This window comes from Camelus bactrianus, chromosome 9, assembly GCF_048773025.1.
Source record: "Camelus bactrianus isolate YW-2024 breed Bactrian camel chromosome 9, ASM4877302v1, whole genome shotgun sequence".
Taxonomy (NCBI): domain Eukaryota; kingdom Metazoa; phylum Chordata; class Mammalia; order Artiodactyla; family Camelidae; genus Camelus; species Camelus bactrianus.
The window spans coordinates 68907349-68921957 of NC_133547.1; the positions used below are offsets into that span (position 1 = coordinate 68907349).

Consider the following 14609-nt stretch of genomic DNA (forward strand, 5'->3'; position numbering starts at 1 on the left):
TTTCCTACAGTCTTGGGACAAAATCCCCTGTTAAAGAGAGAATCTATGAATTCAAATGTAAATTCAACTGGAAAACACCAAACATACAGCGGTATTTTCAGAACCTATTTAATTTATAACACCCTGTCAGATGATGCATCACATTTTTGGTTTGGAAAACATCTGGTCAATACTGGACTGCTGAACACGGCAGCTGGGAGATCACCTAGGCGCAGGGGTTTCCAAATGAAGACTTAGAGAGCAGTGGCTGGGAATGTAAATTCTGAAGTCAGAAATCCTGGGTTCAAATGCTTGCTTTGCCATTGACTAGGTATGTGACCTTGGGCAAGTGACTCACTTCTCTAAGCCTCAGTTTTATGATCTGTAAAATGGGGTCCCTACCTCACAAGGTCTTGAGGTATGGATGAGATACAGCATGTAAAGTTGTCCTTTTAGAACATATTGGTTGATTAATACATCTATATGCACATAATAATTCCAGGACCCCAGTCCTTGGCTTCTTAGGAGTCCATGGCCCAGTTTGGGAGCCATGTCCAATATCCTCAGAATAGTGAAGCAGGAAAAAGAAGTACAGAGGGGGATGTGACTTTCTCAAGGTTGTACAGAAAGTTAGAGGCACAGCATGGTTTAGGGCTTGGGTTTCTGAATTTCTCAAGGGGCTTTCTACAAAAAAAAAAAAAAAAGCCTGGTCACCCTCCCCTCAGGGTTGAGCCACCAAAGTCACACCAAAGCCTGGGTGCCCGGGGAGCAGAAGGTTTGGAGCTAGGCAGTGGTGACGGGCTGGAAGGAGATCAGAATTTAGTTAGGCTGTCAGTGAGCTACTTTGGATAAGACAGTCAAAACTACAGTAAATTCAAGTTAAGGACTCTCTGATAAATAGGACTGAAAAACAAGAACACAGAATATAGAGGCCTTGTATCTCTTCTTCTTTCAAGCACCTCCAAATATTTCATAACACAGTGCACAGATCTCAAAGTTTCAAAGTCCTTTTTCTTCTAGATATTTTTGCCTCCACCCCAGATCAATTCAATAAGGTTTTAGTTTCCTAGCACTTACATTTCCCACTCTAGGCTATTTTGGGAAACAATGAAAAGAATTTGTATAGTTTTTCCAGAGCCTGGGATGAACAATTAATTGGGGGGGTAAAGGACTGGAAGAAGGCTGAGGAAAGAGGCCAGGTGAGTAATTAACCGCTGGGTAAAAATATCCTATTTCTAAATACGTTTGAACCCCAGAACACATAATTGCTGAGTTATAAGGTGATTCACTGAGTCCTTTGTGAAGGTCTTTAGTAAATTAGTTTGTCTGGGCATGACTTCCAACTATGTCTTTCAGTAAAACGAAAAATGCATACCAGGTGATCTCCACTAACCCTTCCATTTGTAAACATTCTATGAGTCTCTCTTCTTTCTAGTAAGGATAGCAGTTACCCAGAATTCTTGACAATGTACAGTTGAAGGACTTTGACCTCCAGGCTATTTTTTGGTGCAAACCCTGGAGGTACTAGGCTAAGTTCCCAAGGAAGGTCAAATCCTAGGAGTGGTGTTGATAATAGCTGGGGAGTGTGAAAGCTCTCCCAGAGCAGCTTCAGTGTAAAGACAGGTTCAAGTGGGGAAAGGCAACTCAGCTTTATTTACCTTACTTTAGGAGATTTATGTTTGAGACCTGAACTAGCTGTAGAATTACCAAACTGATCTTAGTTGACCTCTATGGATGTCATTTTCTGCCTCTTTTTTTAAAAATGTATTTTAAATTATACAAGTAAAACATGAATACATCCTCTTTCCAAAAAGTTTAAACAGTTCAGTAACATATAAAACAAAAAGCAAAAGCTCCCATCACCCTTCCTCATTCCACTCCCCTCCTCAGTGATAATCTTTGGTGTCACTTGGGGGGAGGGTGTATCTTTCTAAGTCTTTTTATGCATTTATTTATATGTAAATATACATATAGTTATTTTATCCTACACACATGGTAACATACTGATATACCATCAAGTTTTCGTCTTGTTTTTTTTTCTTGTTCTGCACCTAACTTTTTAACTTAACAGTAAATCTTGGAATCATTCCACATCAGTACCTATAGACTTACCTCATTCTTTTAAAAAACTTTATAGTATTCCATTATATGACAGAACCATACATGTATTTATCCTCCTCTCTACTGTTTCCAGTCTTTTGGGACCCCATAAACAATGCATAAAAGAATATTTTTCCATATTCATCTCTGTACAAATTTGCAATACTCACGTGTGAAATAGATGTCTAGACACTGGGTGAGTCTGTGCATTTTCAGTTTTCATAAACTTGGCCAAAATGCTGTTATCCATAGAAGTTTTAGCAATTTTATACAGCAACAATGCATAGAAGAGACTTGTTCCTCATCCTTGGTCTGTTTAAGGGGTCTTCTGTCGCTAACATTATATATTTTTAAACATAATAATGTTTTAGGTCCATTTCTCCATTTTCTGACTTTTCAGCATTTATTTGCTCACATATCTACTATGTGTCAGGCACTGTGCTAGGTGCTGGGATACAGCTATGAATAAGACTGAAGCAATCCTTGCCCTTGCTGTATGTGGGGTCCTTGGGTCTCCTACAGGGGTTGAAACCACAAGACACTCAGTAAATGTGTGCTGAGTTGGCCTCCAACCAAGTAATCAGAAGGTGTCAAAAAGTATTTTAGTGGGGACTTTGTAGCTCAAATGGTAGAGCGCAAGCCTAGCATGCATGAGGTCCTGGGTTCAATCCCCAGTACCTACATTAAAAAAAAAATATATATATATATATATACACACACACACATACATACGTGTATATATATATATGATGAATAGACCTAATGACCTGCCCCACAAAAAATATAAAAAATTTTAAAGTATTTTTTGGACATAATGCTAAATGAGGTAAGACAGTCACAAAAAGACAAATTCTGCATGATTCCACCTACATGCGTTATCTAAAGTACTCAAACTCTTTGGAGAGAAGGGTGGTTGTCAAGGACTGGAGGGAGGAAATGGGGAGTTGTTCGATAGGTAAGGAGTTTCAGTTTTGCAAGATGAAAAAGCTCTAGGGATCAGTTGCACAACAATATGCATATAGTTAACACCACTATACGGTACATTTAAAAATGGTTAAGATGTTACGTCATATGTTTTTTACCACAATAAAACAAAAAGTATTTTTACGCACAAAAGGTACTATGATACAGATGGCTAAGAGACAAGCAACTCGGCGTCGCCTAAGGTCAGGAGTGATAAGGATAGGTATTTTTCAAAACGTCTTAAAGAGCCAACCGATTCACGCTTCCTTCCCCGTCCTCTCACCCTCAGCTGGGAACAGGTGACCACAGAATCTTAAGAATACGTGTCTGTGCTTATTCTCCTGAGAGCAAAGAGCATAAGTATTCTGATACCACTTCCAGGGAATAAGTCAAGAAGAGAACCTGAGCTTTCTACCTCTCTGTAAGGAGTCCCTTCTTCGGTAGGCAGCACTAGACGGGAAAGTTCTCCACAAGAAAGTGAGACAGGCAAGGACCAAACGGGAGCCTGGGAGACTACCTCCTCCAGCATGCACTGCTCCTCGAAGCGCGCAGTCAGTGACGGAAGAACACGCACTGCTTTTGCAACAGGAATGGGCCGGAGAACTACATATCCCAGGATGCAAAGCGCCGTCACTCGAGTTACAGCCTGGCTTGCTTTCTGGTAGCTGGCGTTCCCCGCCAAAGGGAGGCAAGGGACGCGGAAATGTTTAAAACTGGGAAGCCCCGCGGTCAACCGGGCTTGACACTTGGAAAGAGGAAGGAAAGTGTTGTAAAGCTGTTTTCACTCTAACTCAAAGTAGTTTCCGCGCAGGGTGGCCAGGGTTTGTGGGCTCCCTCCTTTATTTATTGTTTCTTGGAGGCAATGCCAGGCCCGCATTGGTCGAGTACCTCGAGGGCAGTTGGTAAGCCCGTGAAGCCCCAAATCGAAGTTATCTGCGCCTCCCCATTGGCCCTCGCCTCGAGCGCAGGCGCCAGGGCTCCGACTCCGGTCCCTGGGGACTGGTGAGCGGCAATTGGCCAAAGCCCGCGATGTAGTAGTCTGGATTGGTAGTTGCTAGCAGAAGCCCGGTTTCTTCCTTGACTTCTGCAAGTGATAGTGTGTGATTGGTTTAAATCCGCGGGCACCCGCCGGTGATTGGGCGGGAGCCACGGGTGGGGTACGATCATTGGCTGGTGCTGGGGCCGTCCCTCCTGGGGCGGGCAGCGAATGATGAAATGGGAACGGGGAGGGGAAAGGCCGCGACGTGAGCGCGCGACCTCCGGCGCCATTTTGTAGAGAAACAAGCGGAGTTAACCGAAGAGGGGGTCGAGAAGAGCCGGAGTCGGGGACCCAGGAGTTTCCTGTGTCCAGCGCCGCCGGAGCTGCCTGAGGTGAGGTTGGCTGCGGTCGAGTGCTGAAGCCTCCTGACGGTGTCAGCTGCGGAACGCGGGTGCTGGTGCGGGAAGGAACGGGGGTGGTCCTGGGGCCACTGGGAGCGTTTCTCGGCGCTCCGTGGAGTGAGGGGCAGTCGGGACCGGGAAGTAGCGAGGCAGGAGAGGGCGGACTCTCTTTCCTCGTCTCGAGGAGTCTTCGGCTTTGAAGAGAAGAGGCCGAGACCAAGGCTTTACGAAGTGGAGGGCAGGGCGCGGATGAGAGCCGGGGTAGCCCCCAGCCCGGGCCTGGAGGCTCTGAGGGCGGCGCTGGCGGCAATTGGGGCGGCTGGGCCTCGCTTCGCGCGGGCTGCACCCTTCTCAGACCTCACGAGCTCCTCAACTGTCGGTTGGGTGCAGTGGGCATCGGCCCCGGCGGCCTAGCTCCGGGGGCGAGGGGACCATGTTTGGAGTAGTTGCAGGCTCCCGGTTCCTCTCGGTGGACTTGGAGCTGCCAGTCCCCCTCCCCCTGCCCCCAGCACGTTGTCAAACCCCGGGTGTTTCGGTGTCCGCTGGTGGGAGGGGCGGGCGGGAGCGAGCACTTCCTTATTACTTCTTGCCACAGGTTTTGTTCCACTCGCGCGCCCGGGCGCTCACACTTTCTGAAGTCTACCTGCACCCACCTGGGCTAGTGTCTGCTATAGTGGCGGTTCTGCTCACCCATGGCAAGTGAGCTGAGCACTTGTAGGCCCCAGTGCTGGTGAGAGATTTACTACAGGTCTTGTAGGGGATACACGAAGCCAAACGTACAAATACACTTTTTCTATACCACGCCATCCTCAGATTTCACCCCAGCAGGATCCCACAGAAAATTACCCCCAACTAGGAGTAATATTCAGTGCTTAACTTCTGTGAGTTTGAAAATGTTGTATTTAACGTAAACTTTGAGAAGAAAACTTTTCCGTTGACGTCGCTCAAATGTCACATTTTTTAGGACTCTGAGAAAAAGTTTTTTTTCTCTCGAAGTGAGTAATACTTAGTCTCTGCCTTTATTTCGCTATAATTCGATTGCTTTGGGGAGTTTATTTTAACAGTTAATAATTGAATATAATTGATTACTTATTGCGAAAAAAAATTCTGAACGTTTCCCTCATGGTAGTCCGTTTGATAAGACTAGGGATACATGGAGGAGAAAATGATTGGACTAGTTTAAAAAAAATAAGAAGTAGGCCAAACAGATTAAGAACAAACTTGTTTTTGTAGAGGTATTTGGATTTAATATGCTCAGGTTGACATTCCTACCCTTGCAAAGATTGGTAGCACAGTATTTAGCTATTAATAAGATGTATGGTAACAGTTTAAATAATCCTGTTTTAGGACACTGCAAATTGTTACCTTGTCTAGGGAGAAAAACAGCTGACAATACATAAAGTTTTAGGCATGAAGTTGTGCTTCATCACATGATGATAAAAGTTGTTTGGAGAGTTGGTCCCTTTTCAACAAGTTGGGGTCCCAAGTCCTTCCTTTGGAAACTTAAGTCTACAATCAAGACACGAAGACTTGATCATCAATAACTGGAAGTATTTCCCTTTCTTGCCTAAAATTGTACTCTTAGAAGTTTTAAGGCAGAGTTTTGTGGCATTATGGTGGAAAAGAACTGAAATGCTTTTGGTTCCTAACTCACTCCAGTGGATCCCTGACTTCTTGGTTTCTATTCATTTAAGTTACTACTGGGGTTTTAAATCCCGATCTCTTTCATGTGGATCTTGTCAGGCTAAGTACTGTAGTGTCTTCCTAACTTTGGGTTAGGTCATTAAAAAAAAAAAAAAAAGACAAAAAACGGTTATATGAGAACAGAAAAGGAAATGCTTACTATTCCTTGAAAACATCATAAAAGACTAATCTTGGATTATCTTTGCATGTTGCTTTTTCCAAGTATGGTTTTGGTTAGATTCTGATCTAGTTATGAAAAACTTTCTTTTTAACCAGCTTAAATTTATGAACTTAAATCTTCATTTCATTCTACGGTGTAACAAATCTTTTGTACTCAATGCCATGGAAGAGAATGTGTCCACAGTAATTTTAATTGGATGCTCAGATATTTCAAGAACTAATTTTTTGTAAGATGTTAAGGCTTCTTGAATTAAACAAAAGTATTACCTGTCATTTTGAAATGATATATTTTATGAACTTGATATGTTCTGTAAAAGAACAAAACTAACTTCCAAGTCATTTAAAAAAATATTAGCTGGTGAAGCACTTCTTAAACAGTCATCTGACCAAACTGAACTTCCTGCTGGGAAGTTTCAAAATGGCATCCTACTGAGTTTTACTTTAAGACCTTTTATAAAGAAAGATCCTGCAGTTCCTTTTCTGTTTGCTCAGTTTTTAAGAAGCATGTTTCAAAGCTGAAATGGGCTCAAAACCTTTTGCACAGTATGTATACACAATAGTTAATTTTAATGTACTTTTCATTCATATATTTGCCAGAATGTTGCAAAGCAAATAAGACAAATTATTTGTTTAAAAGCATTGTTTGAGAAGTCAGTAATTAGAGGTGTAGACTTAATCTGAAGTCCTGTGTTGAGATTTGAAGGAAATGTGGCCTCTGGGAGTGTGGAGTATAGATTTCAGAAGTGCATTTCTGTCTTTAATACTGGAAAGCCCAGCGTAAAACTCCAGGCTAAATTGTCTTGGTTCATTTTGTTACAGTTAGAAGGAAATTCCAAAAATGTTGAATGAGATGTTAAACTGTCTGCAGGAGAGGTGTTTTGCTTTTTGCTTTTGGTGCTGTTGGATTAATTACATGAAATGTAGAATAAAAGCGTATTTTGAAAGACACTGTTTCATTGCTCTAAAGCTTCATATTAATAGTTCAGGATTTTCCTTTTCAGATAATTAGTTTGAAAGTTTGTCACCTTGGATTTAGAGCTCTTAGTTTTGAAATGCAGTGTTACTTTTAAAATATATTTAGACTTACTCCAAGAATAGTTACCTTTGTTTCAGACCCAGTCTTTTCTGCAGTAGCTTTCTAACTAATCTCTAGTATCTTTTCCTCATCATTTGTTTATTGGATTTCTTCGTTACGTAAGTAATATGTGAATACGTTCTAATTGTACATGATTCCAGGAGCCAGTTAATTCTTTACTGCCAAATTGCTTCCTAATTTATTGGTTTGAAAATAGGCATCCTCAAAAGTTTTCAAGGACCTTGGCCTGGAGCTGTTGATCCCTCTTTACTTATATCAGCATAATACTATCTTACGCTGTAGTTAATAGACTGCTGCACAGTGGTTCCTAAATGCACTTTTCTCCTTTTATCTGGAATGTCATCATTTGTATCTACCCAAACATTTTCCATCATTCCAGTTCAAAGTTAAATGTACTGTCTATAATCTTTTCCTTGATTTCCCTAAGCAAAATTGATTTCTTATATTCCTCTTCACCAGTTTCACTTAACCTGTACTATATATTGCCTCGTAAGTTTTCTCTCTTTTTTGTTTTTGTTTTTGTTTTTGTTTTCTGTCTCATTTTATAGTGGATAAGGAGTCTCCCCTCTTCCAACCATATACAGTTGCCCTGAATTGTAATGGAATAATGCTTCATTTGTTACACTTGGGTTGATTTATAGAATGTGGCATTCTTGGAAAACAGTACATCCTGGTTTTTGTTCTTTTGCGGACACAGACTGTTTTTCTTGGAGCTATATACTTATAATTCTATTGACATCTTTAAGAAGTTTAAACTTTGAAACCCAGTCATACAGAACTGTAGTAGAATCTTTAGGAGGTTGAAGCCCAGGAAAGTGAGGTGACTTCCTTAGTTTGATGTCAGACCAGGTCAGACTACCCTAGCCTAATGTTGATTTCTTTTCATACTGCTGGAGTAGTTCAGTATAGGGAAGAGTTCAATGAATTTGATTGTTCATCAAAAAGATGAAATAGTCTGTGTGATCAGCCACTTATTTTTGGAGGACAAGATACAAGATTTGAGTTTTTCATCTCTTCAGTGTGAAAATATAAAACTAATCCAACAAAAAGATGGTCTTTTCCTTTATTATTGTGAGTGGTCATTACTTAGCTTCAGTGTAGTAACTTGCACTCTTTTGAGGCCTTCAAAGAATGGAGCAACTTAAGTTTTTAAACGTTCAGCACTTAAAATGTTCAAAACTTCAGCATTGTAAATTGAATTGTGACAGGTATTTGAGTAAGATTTTTCTTGATGTAGTTATATTTTTAAAATAAAGTAGCTCTCAGAAGGGTACTCTCTTAACTTTTAGTAGTCTTTTTTTTTTTTTAAATCTTTCACTAGTCTTATATTCTATACTGTATAGCTTTATAATTTTGCACATGCTGCTGGGAAGATTCCAGATCAAGAACTTGGTTCTTTTTTGATTTTGGCATAAGCATACTTTTTGGGCTCTTTTCGCTTTTTCAGTTTTTAAAAATAAACTGTTATTTGCTAACACTAACAATCGTTTGAACTGTGCTGATGTAGGGATTGTATTAATTCTTGTAAAATTCTGAAGCTGTCCACACAAGGCTATTAAATGTTCTTTAAAGGTTAGTATTAAGGTTCTGTTGCACTGAGTAAAAATTGGCTTATTTGGTTTCTTTGGAGGGGGTAATTAGATTTATTTATTTATTTTTAGAGGAGGTACTGGGAATTGAACCCAGGACCTCTTGCATACTAAGCATACGCTCTACTTCTTGAGCTTCCCCCAGATTGGCTTATTTGAAGTGACATAGTGACATAGTTATGAAGTAAGTCAACTCTTGATCCATTTATTTTTATCCTTGCCAAAGCTTTCATTTCAAACCGATTTATTACCTGTCAGCCATTACGCTGTTGAATATCCTTATCTCTTGCCAGCTGGGTTCTAAAAAAAAATTGTACACTAGGCCTTTCTAAGCCCTGTAATACATAATTTGGGAATGTCCATGATTTGGGTTATTCATACTAGTGTTTTTGTTCTTTAGTTTGGGTAATGAAGAGATAAATTGTACTATTTATATACCCACTCTTAGGCATGGATACTTTAAGAATATTTCTTTTCCCTTTTCAAACAGGCAGTTGTACCAAAGATTACAGAAGTCGAGGGTGTCTGTCCGAAGGTAAAATGTAAAAATTCCTTGAAAATACTTCATTTTGATTTTTCAGTCTTCTCCAGTTAGTAAGCCCTCAAGAACTCTGGCAACCATAAAACATTAATATGATAACTTGCTTTAATATTCTGATCTAGTTTTGGGATATCTGTATAGCTTTGTAGAGTTCTTCTGTGTTTGGGTTTCAGTGACTAATTCTCTCTTAATGTGCTATTATCTACCCTGCTTTCTACCCTTGCTCCCCTATAGTTATTCTCAGTCATCATCTAGAGTGATTCTTATATTTTGAAAGTTGTCTTCTGTTCGAAACCATCCATTGATTCTCCATTTATTTGTCTTTAGTAAAAGCCAAAGAAAGTCCTTTCATCACCTATAGGATTTAGCCCTGCCCTACACCTACTTATGTATTCCCTCTTCCCCTCAACTTACTCTTTACTCTCCCCCCTCACTAAGTTTGCTTCATCTGTCATTGGCCTCCTTGCTTTTCCTCATATGTGCTATGTACTCTCCCAGGAGGCCTTTACATTAACTGACCAACCCCTCTGGAAGCCTGGAACGTTCTTTTCTCAGATGCATGGCTAAAATCCTCAGCTCCTCAAAGCCTACTCAAATACTGTTTTCTTCCTAAGGCTCACTCTGACCATTCTTAGATTTACAGCCGCTCTGCCCCAATTTGGTTCACCTTTATCTTACTGTTTTTTCATAGAACATTTCTTAACATGTTTCATAATTATGGTTTCACTCCCTTAGTGGGGATACAGGGATGTATGTATGGCTGTTCACTAATGTATCTCAAATATCTGGCAGAGTAAGTATTCCCGTATTTGACTGGGTTAGTATACATAATAGTAATGCATAAAATGTTTCTTTGATAAGTTTCAGTGGCCACTTCACATAAGCCATCACATAAGCCATGTACCATTTCTTACCATTTGGTGGATTTAAGTTGTGCTTGGCTTTGTGTTAACTTTGTGGGAAGCCGAACTTGAGGTATTCACATCTAGGGCACACCCTGCAGAAAGTGGATGGAAAAACTATTTTCTTAACAATGGCACTGTTGGTGTTTAGGCAAGATAGTACTTTGTTGGTGGTGCTCTCCTTTTTCCTTGCAAGATGTTAATTGCATATCTAATTCTCAATGAATGCCAATGGCTCTCCCACTTCCATTAGTTTATTCTAGTAAATAATCCTCTTGAGGTTCAGGTTTGTTGTCAGGGTTATTTTATTTACTTTAGATCCAACTATTGTTGGGATAAGTCACAAGTTACTTAAAATTATTTTATTTTTACAGTGGCACATGTGAAAGACTACATATGGAAAAGGAATACCATATTTCACTGATTTTAAAACAGATGTTTTAACATTTTAACACCTCTGAAATTGGGATATATCATGTCAGAAACAGTACTACCAAGTAAGCTTTGTAAGTGATAAATAAAATAGTGATGATATTAAATTAAAGACAAACCAACCTGAAATGAAATTATGGAAAATTATCTCCACCTTTGATGGGTGATGAAGGTGGGAAATTTTACCAAACTTTAACTACATTTTGTTTTATGTTAAGTCTAATCAAATTGTATTTTAGGGACCTAGAAATTGAATACTAGGGTTGGACTTAGCCAGGTTATGGAAACTTTTTGATGCCCTCAAAGCTGGTTGGTTGGGAGTAGTGGCAAAGAAGATATAGAGAATAAACCAGAGATATGCCCCCAGGAACTGGTGAAAAGGTAATACACATGAAACAATAGTGCACGTTTTATCAGTGTGCATCATGCATACTGAGGGGGAGAGGAGGTAGATCAGCCGTAGACCATCTAATGTGTTTGGGAGGTTTTGGAGGGGCTGGGGCCTGAACTGGGCCCTGGTCTTATTACCTGATGGTTTTGTCCTCTTTATGGAGGAGTTTTGGCCTGCCTCTTGGTGACCACTAACTTCTCTCTTTTAAAAAATTTTTATTTATTACTGAATTATAATTAGCATATAGTATTAGTTCAGGTCTGTAATACAGTGATTCAGTATTTTTATACATAATGAAAGTGATCACCGCAGTAAGTCCAGTTATCATGCATCATCATACAAACTTGTGAACAGTATCAATTGATTATATTCCCTGTGTGTACATATCCCTGTGACTCATTTTTTTTGATTAATAGCTTTATTTTACATCATTTTTAAATTGAAGTATAGTTGATGTGCAATATTATATATTACAGGTATACAATATATTGATTCATAATTTTTAAAGGTTATACTCCATTTATAGTTATAAAATATTGGCTATATTCTCCATGTTGTACAATATATACTTGTAGCTTATTTTATTCCTGATAGTTTGTACCTCTTAATCCTCCACTTCTATCTTGCCCCTCCCCCTCCCTCTCCCCACTGGTAACAACTAGTTCCTTCTCTACATCTGAGTCTGTTTATTTTCTGTTATAGTTACTAGTTTGTTACATTTTTTTACATTCCACATGTAGGTGATACCTTACAGTATTTGTCTTTCTCTGTGACATGTTTCACTTAACATAGTGCCCTCCAAGGCCATCCATGCTGTATACCAGAAACTAATAACAACATTTTAAATCAACTATATTTCAATTAAAAAGCAAACAACCAACCAGCCCATTTAAAATACGGGCAGAAGAACTGAAGAGACATTTTTCCAAAAGAGGAAATGCAGATGGCCAACAGGAACATGAGAAGTTGCTCAACATCACTAATATCAGGGAAATGCAAATCAAAATCACAATGAGATGATATCTCACACCTGTCAGAATGGCCATCATCAGAAAGAACACAAATAACAAATGTTGATAAGGATGTGGAGAAAAGGGAACCCTTGTACTCTGTTGGTAGGAATGCAAATTGGTGCAGCCACTATGGAAAACAATATGGAAGTTTCTCAAAAACATAAAAACAGAACCACCCTATGGCCCAGCAGTTCCACTCCTAGGCATGTATCTGAGAAACAAACACTTAATTCAGAAAGATACATACACCCGGCTATCAACAGCAGCATTATTTACTTATTTTATCATTTTTTTTCCATTTTTCAGTTTCATTAGGTAGAATTGTTACAAGTTGCACATATATATAGTATATTGTGTACAAATACATAGAAACCATAATATACTGCACATATTTTTAAATATACCTATATGTACTGTTCATTGTTTCTAAGAATGTTTAGAGCTTCAGCTTTTTAAACTTACATAGTTATCAAAGGAATAAAGCCAACCACAAAATAAGAATTAATTTAAAAAGATACATACACCCTGCTATTAATAGCAACATTATTTATAATTGCCAAGATACGGAGCATCATAAGTGCACATTAATAGATGAGTGGATAAAGAAGATACAGCATATATATGTAACAGAATACAGCTCACCCATAAGAAAGGAGAATATTTTGTCATGTGCAGCCCTTCATTCACTTTTTTTCCACTTCAAAAACCAGAATTTTATAACTGGCGTAAACATTTCCACTGTGTCAAAAACAACAAAATACCTAGAAATAAACTTAACCAAGGAGGTTACCTATACTCTGAAAACTAAAACATTGATGAAGGAAATTGAAGATGATACAAAGAAATTGAAAGTTATCTTGTGCTCTTGCATTGGAAGAATCAATATTATTGAAATGGCTGTAGCACCCAAAGCAATCCACAAATCCAGTGCAACCCCTGTCAAAGTACTCACAACGTTTTTCCACAAAACTAGAACAAACAATTCCAAAAGTTATATGGAACCATGAAAGACCCTGAACTGCCAAAGCAATCTTTTGTAGGTTTTTTTTTTTTTTCCTCTTTCTTCTTTCTGTTCTCTTTTCTTATGATTTGAAGACTAGAGAAGTTTCTTTAACATTTGTTGTAAAGCTGGTTTGGTGGTGCTGAATTCTTTCAGCTTTTGTTTATCTGTGAAGCTTTTGATTTCTCTGTCAAATCTGAATGAGAGCCTTGCTGGATAGAGTATTGGTTGTAGGTTTTTCCCTTTCATCGCTTTATGCAGTTTTGTCTTTTTGGATTTACTTTGGGGGTGGGTGGGGAGGTAATTAGTTTTGTTTGTTTGTTTGTTTGTTTGTTTGTTTTAATGGAAGCATTGAGGTTTGAACCCAGGACCTCAGGATTTGAACCCAGGACCTCGTGCATGCTAAGTACACATTCTGCCACTGAGCTATGCCCCCCCCCCCCCCCCCCCGTTTCATCACTTTAAATATATCTTGCCACTCCCTTCTAGCCTGTAGGGTTTCTGCTGAAAAATCAGCTGATAACCTTATGAGAGTTCCCTTGTATGTTATTTGTTGCTTTTCTCTTGCTGATTTTAATATTTTCTCCTTATCCTTAATTTTTGTCAGTTTGATTACTGTGTACCTTGGTGTGTTCCTCTTCGGGTTGATCCTGTGTGGAACTCTGTGCTTCCTGGACTTGGATGACTGTTGCCTTTCCCAAGTTAGGGAAGTTTTTGGTTACTATTTCTTCAAAAATTTTCTCAGGTCCTTTCACTCACTCTTCTCTTTCTGGGACTCCTATATGTAAATATTAATACGCTTCATATTGTCCCAGAGTTCTCTTAAACTATCCTCGTTTCTTTTCATTCTTCTTTCTGTTCTACAGTAGTGATTTCCACTAATCTGTCTTGTAGCTCACTGATCTGTTCTGCCTCATTTAGTCAAGTCTTGGTTCATTTCAGTGATTTTATTCAACTCTGTTTGATTATTCTTTATATTTTCCAGCTCTTTGCTAAAAACTTCATTCTTTGCGTCTGTACTCTTCTTGAGTTCTCTGAACGTCTTCACTATCATCATTCTAAACTGTCTCAGATACATTGCCCATCTCCTCATCACTTCCTACTTCTGGGATTTTATCTTGTGCCTTGGCCTGGAAGATACTCCTCTGCCACCGCATGCTGTTTATCTTTTTATTTGTATTTTTAGGTAGGTTAGTTAAATTTCTCGACCTTGGAGAAGTGGCCCTCTGTGGGAGACGTCTTATGCATCCCAGTATTACACTCCTCTCTTGTCACCCAAGGGCCAGGGTCCAGCCAGGCCCAGTGTAGAGTCTGGCTTGTGTTTGTGGATTCCTTCCGCAGGCTTTGGGATTGTTTTCTT

The 14609-nt window shown here is 39.3% G+C and overlaps 1 protein-coding gene across 6 annotated transcripts in view; it reads left to right on the forward strand.

Moving 5' to 3' along the window:
• The first annotated feature begins 4271 nt into the window (after positions 1 to 4271).
• CNOT1 (CCR4-NOT transcription complex subunit 1) overlaps positions 4272 to 14609 on the forward strand; it is a 95008-nt gene continuing 84670 nt past the window's right edge. For all 6 annotated transcript variants that reach the window (XM_010967251.3, XM_010967253.3, XM_010967252.3 and 3 more), the window contains exon 1: positions 4272 to 4413. The gene's annotated coding sequence lies outside the window, so the exon portion shown is untranslated. The remainder of the gene's footprint in view (positions 4414 to 14609) is intronic.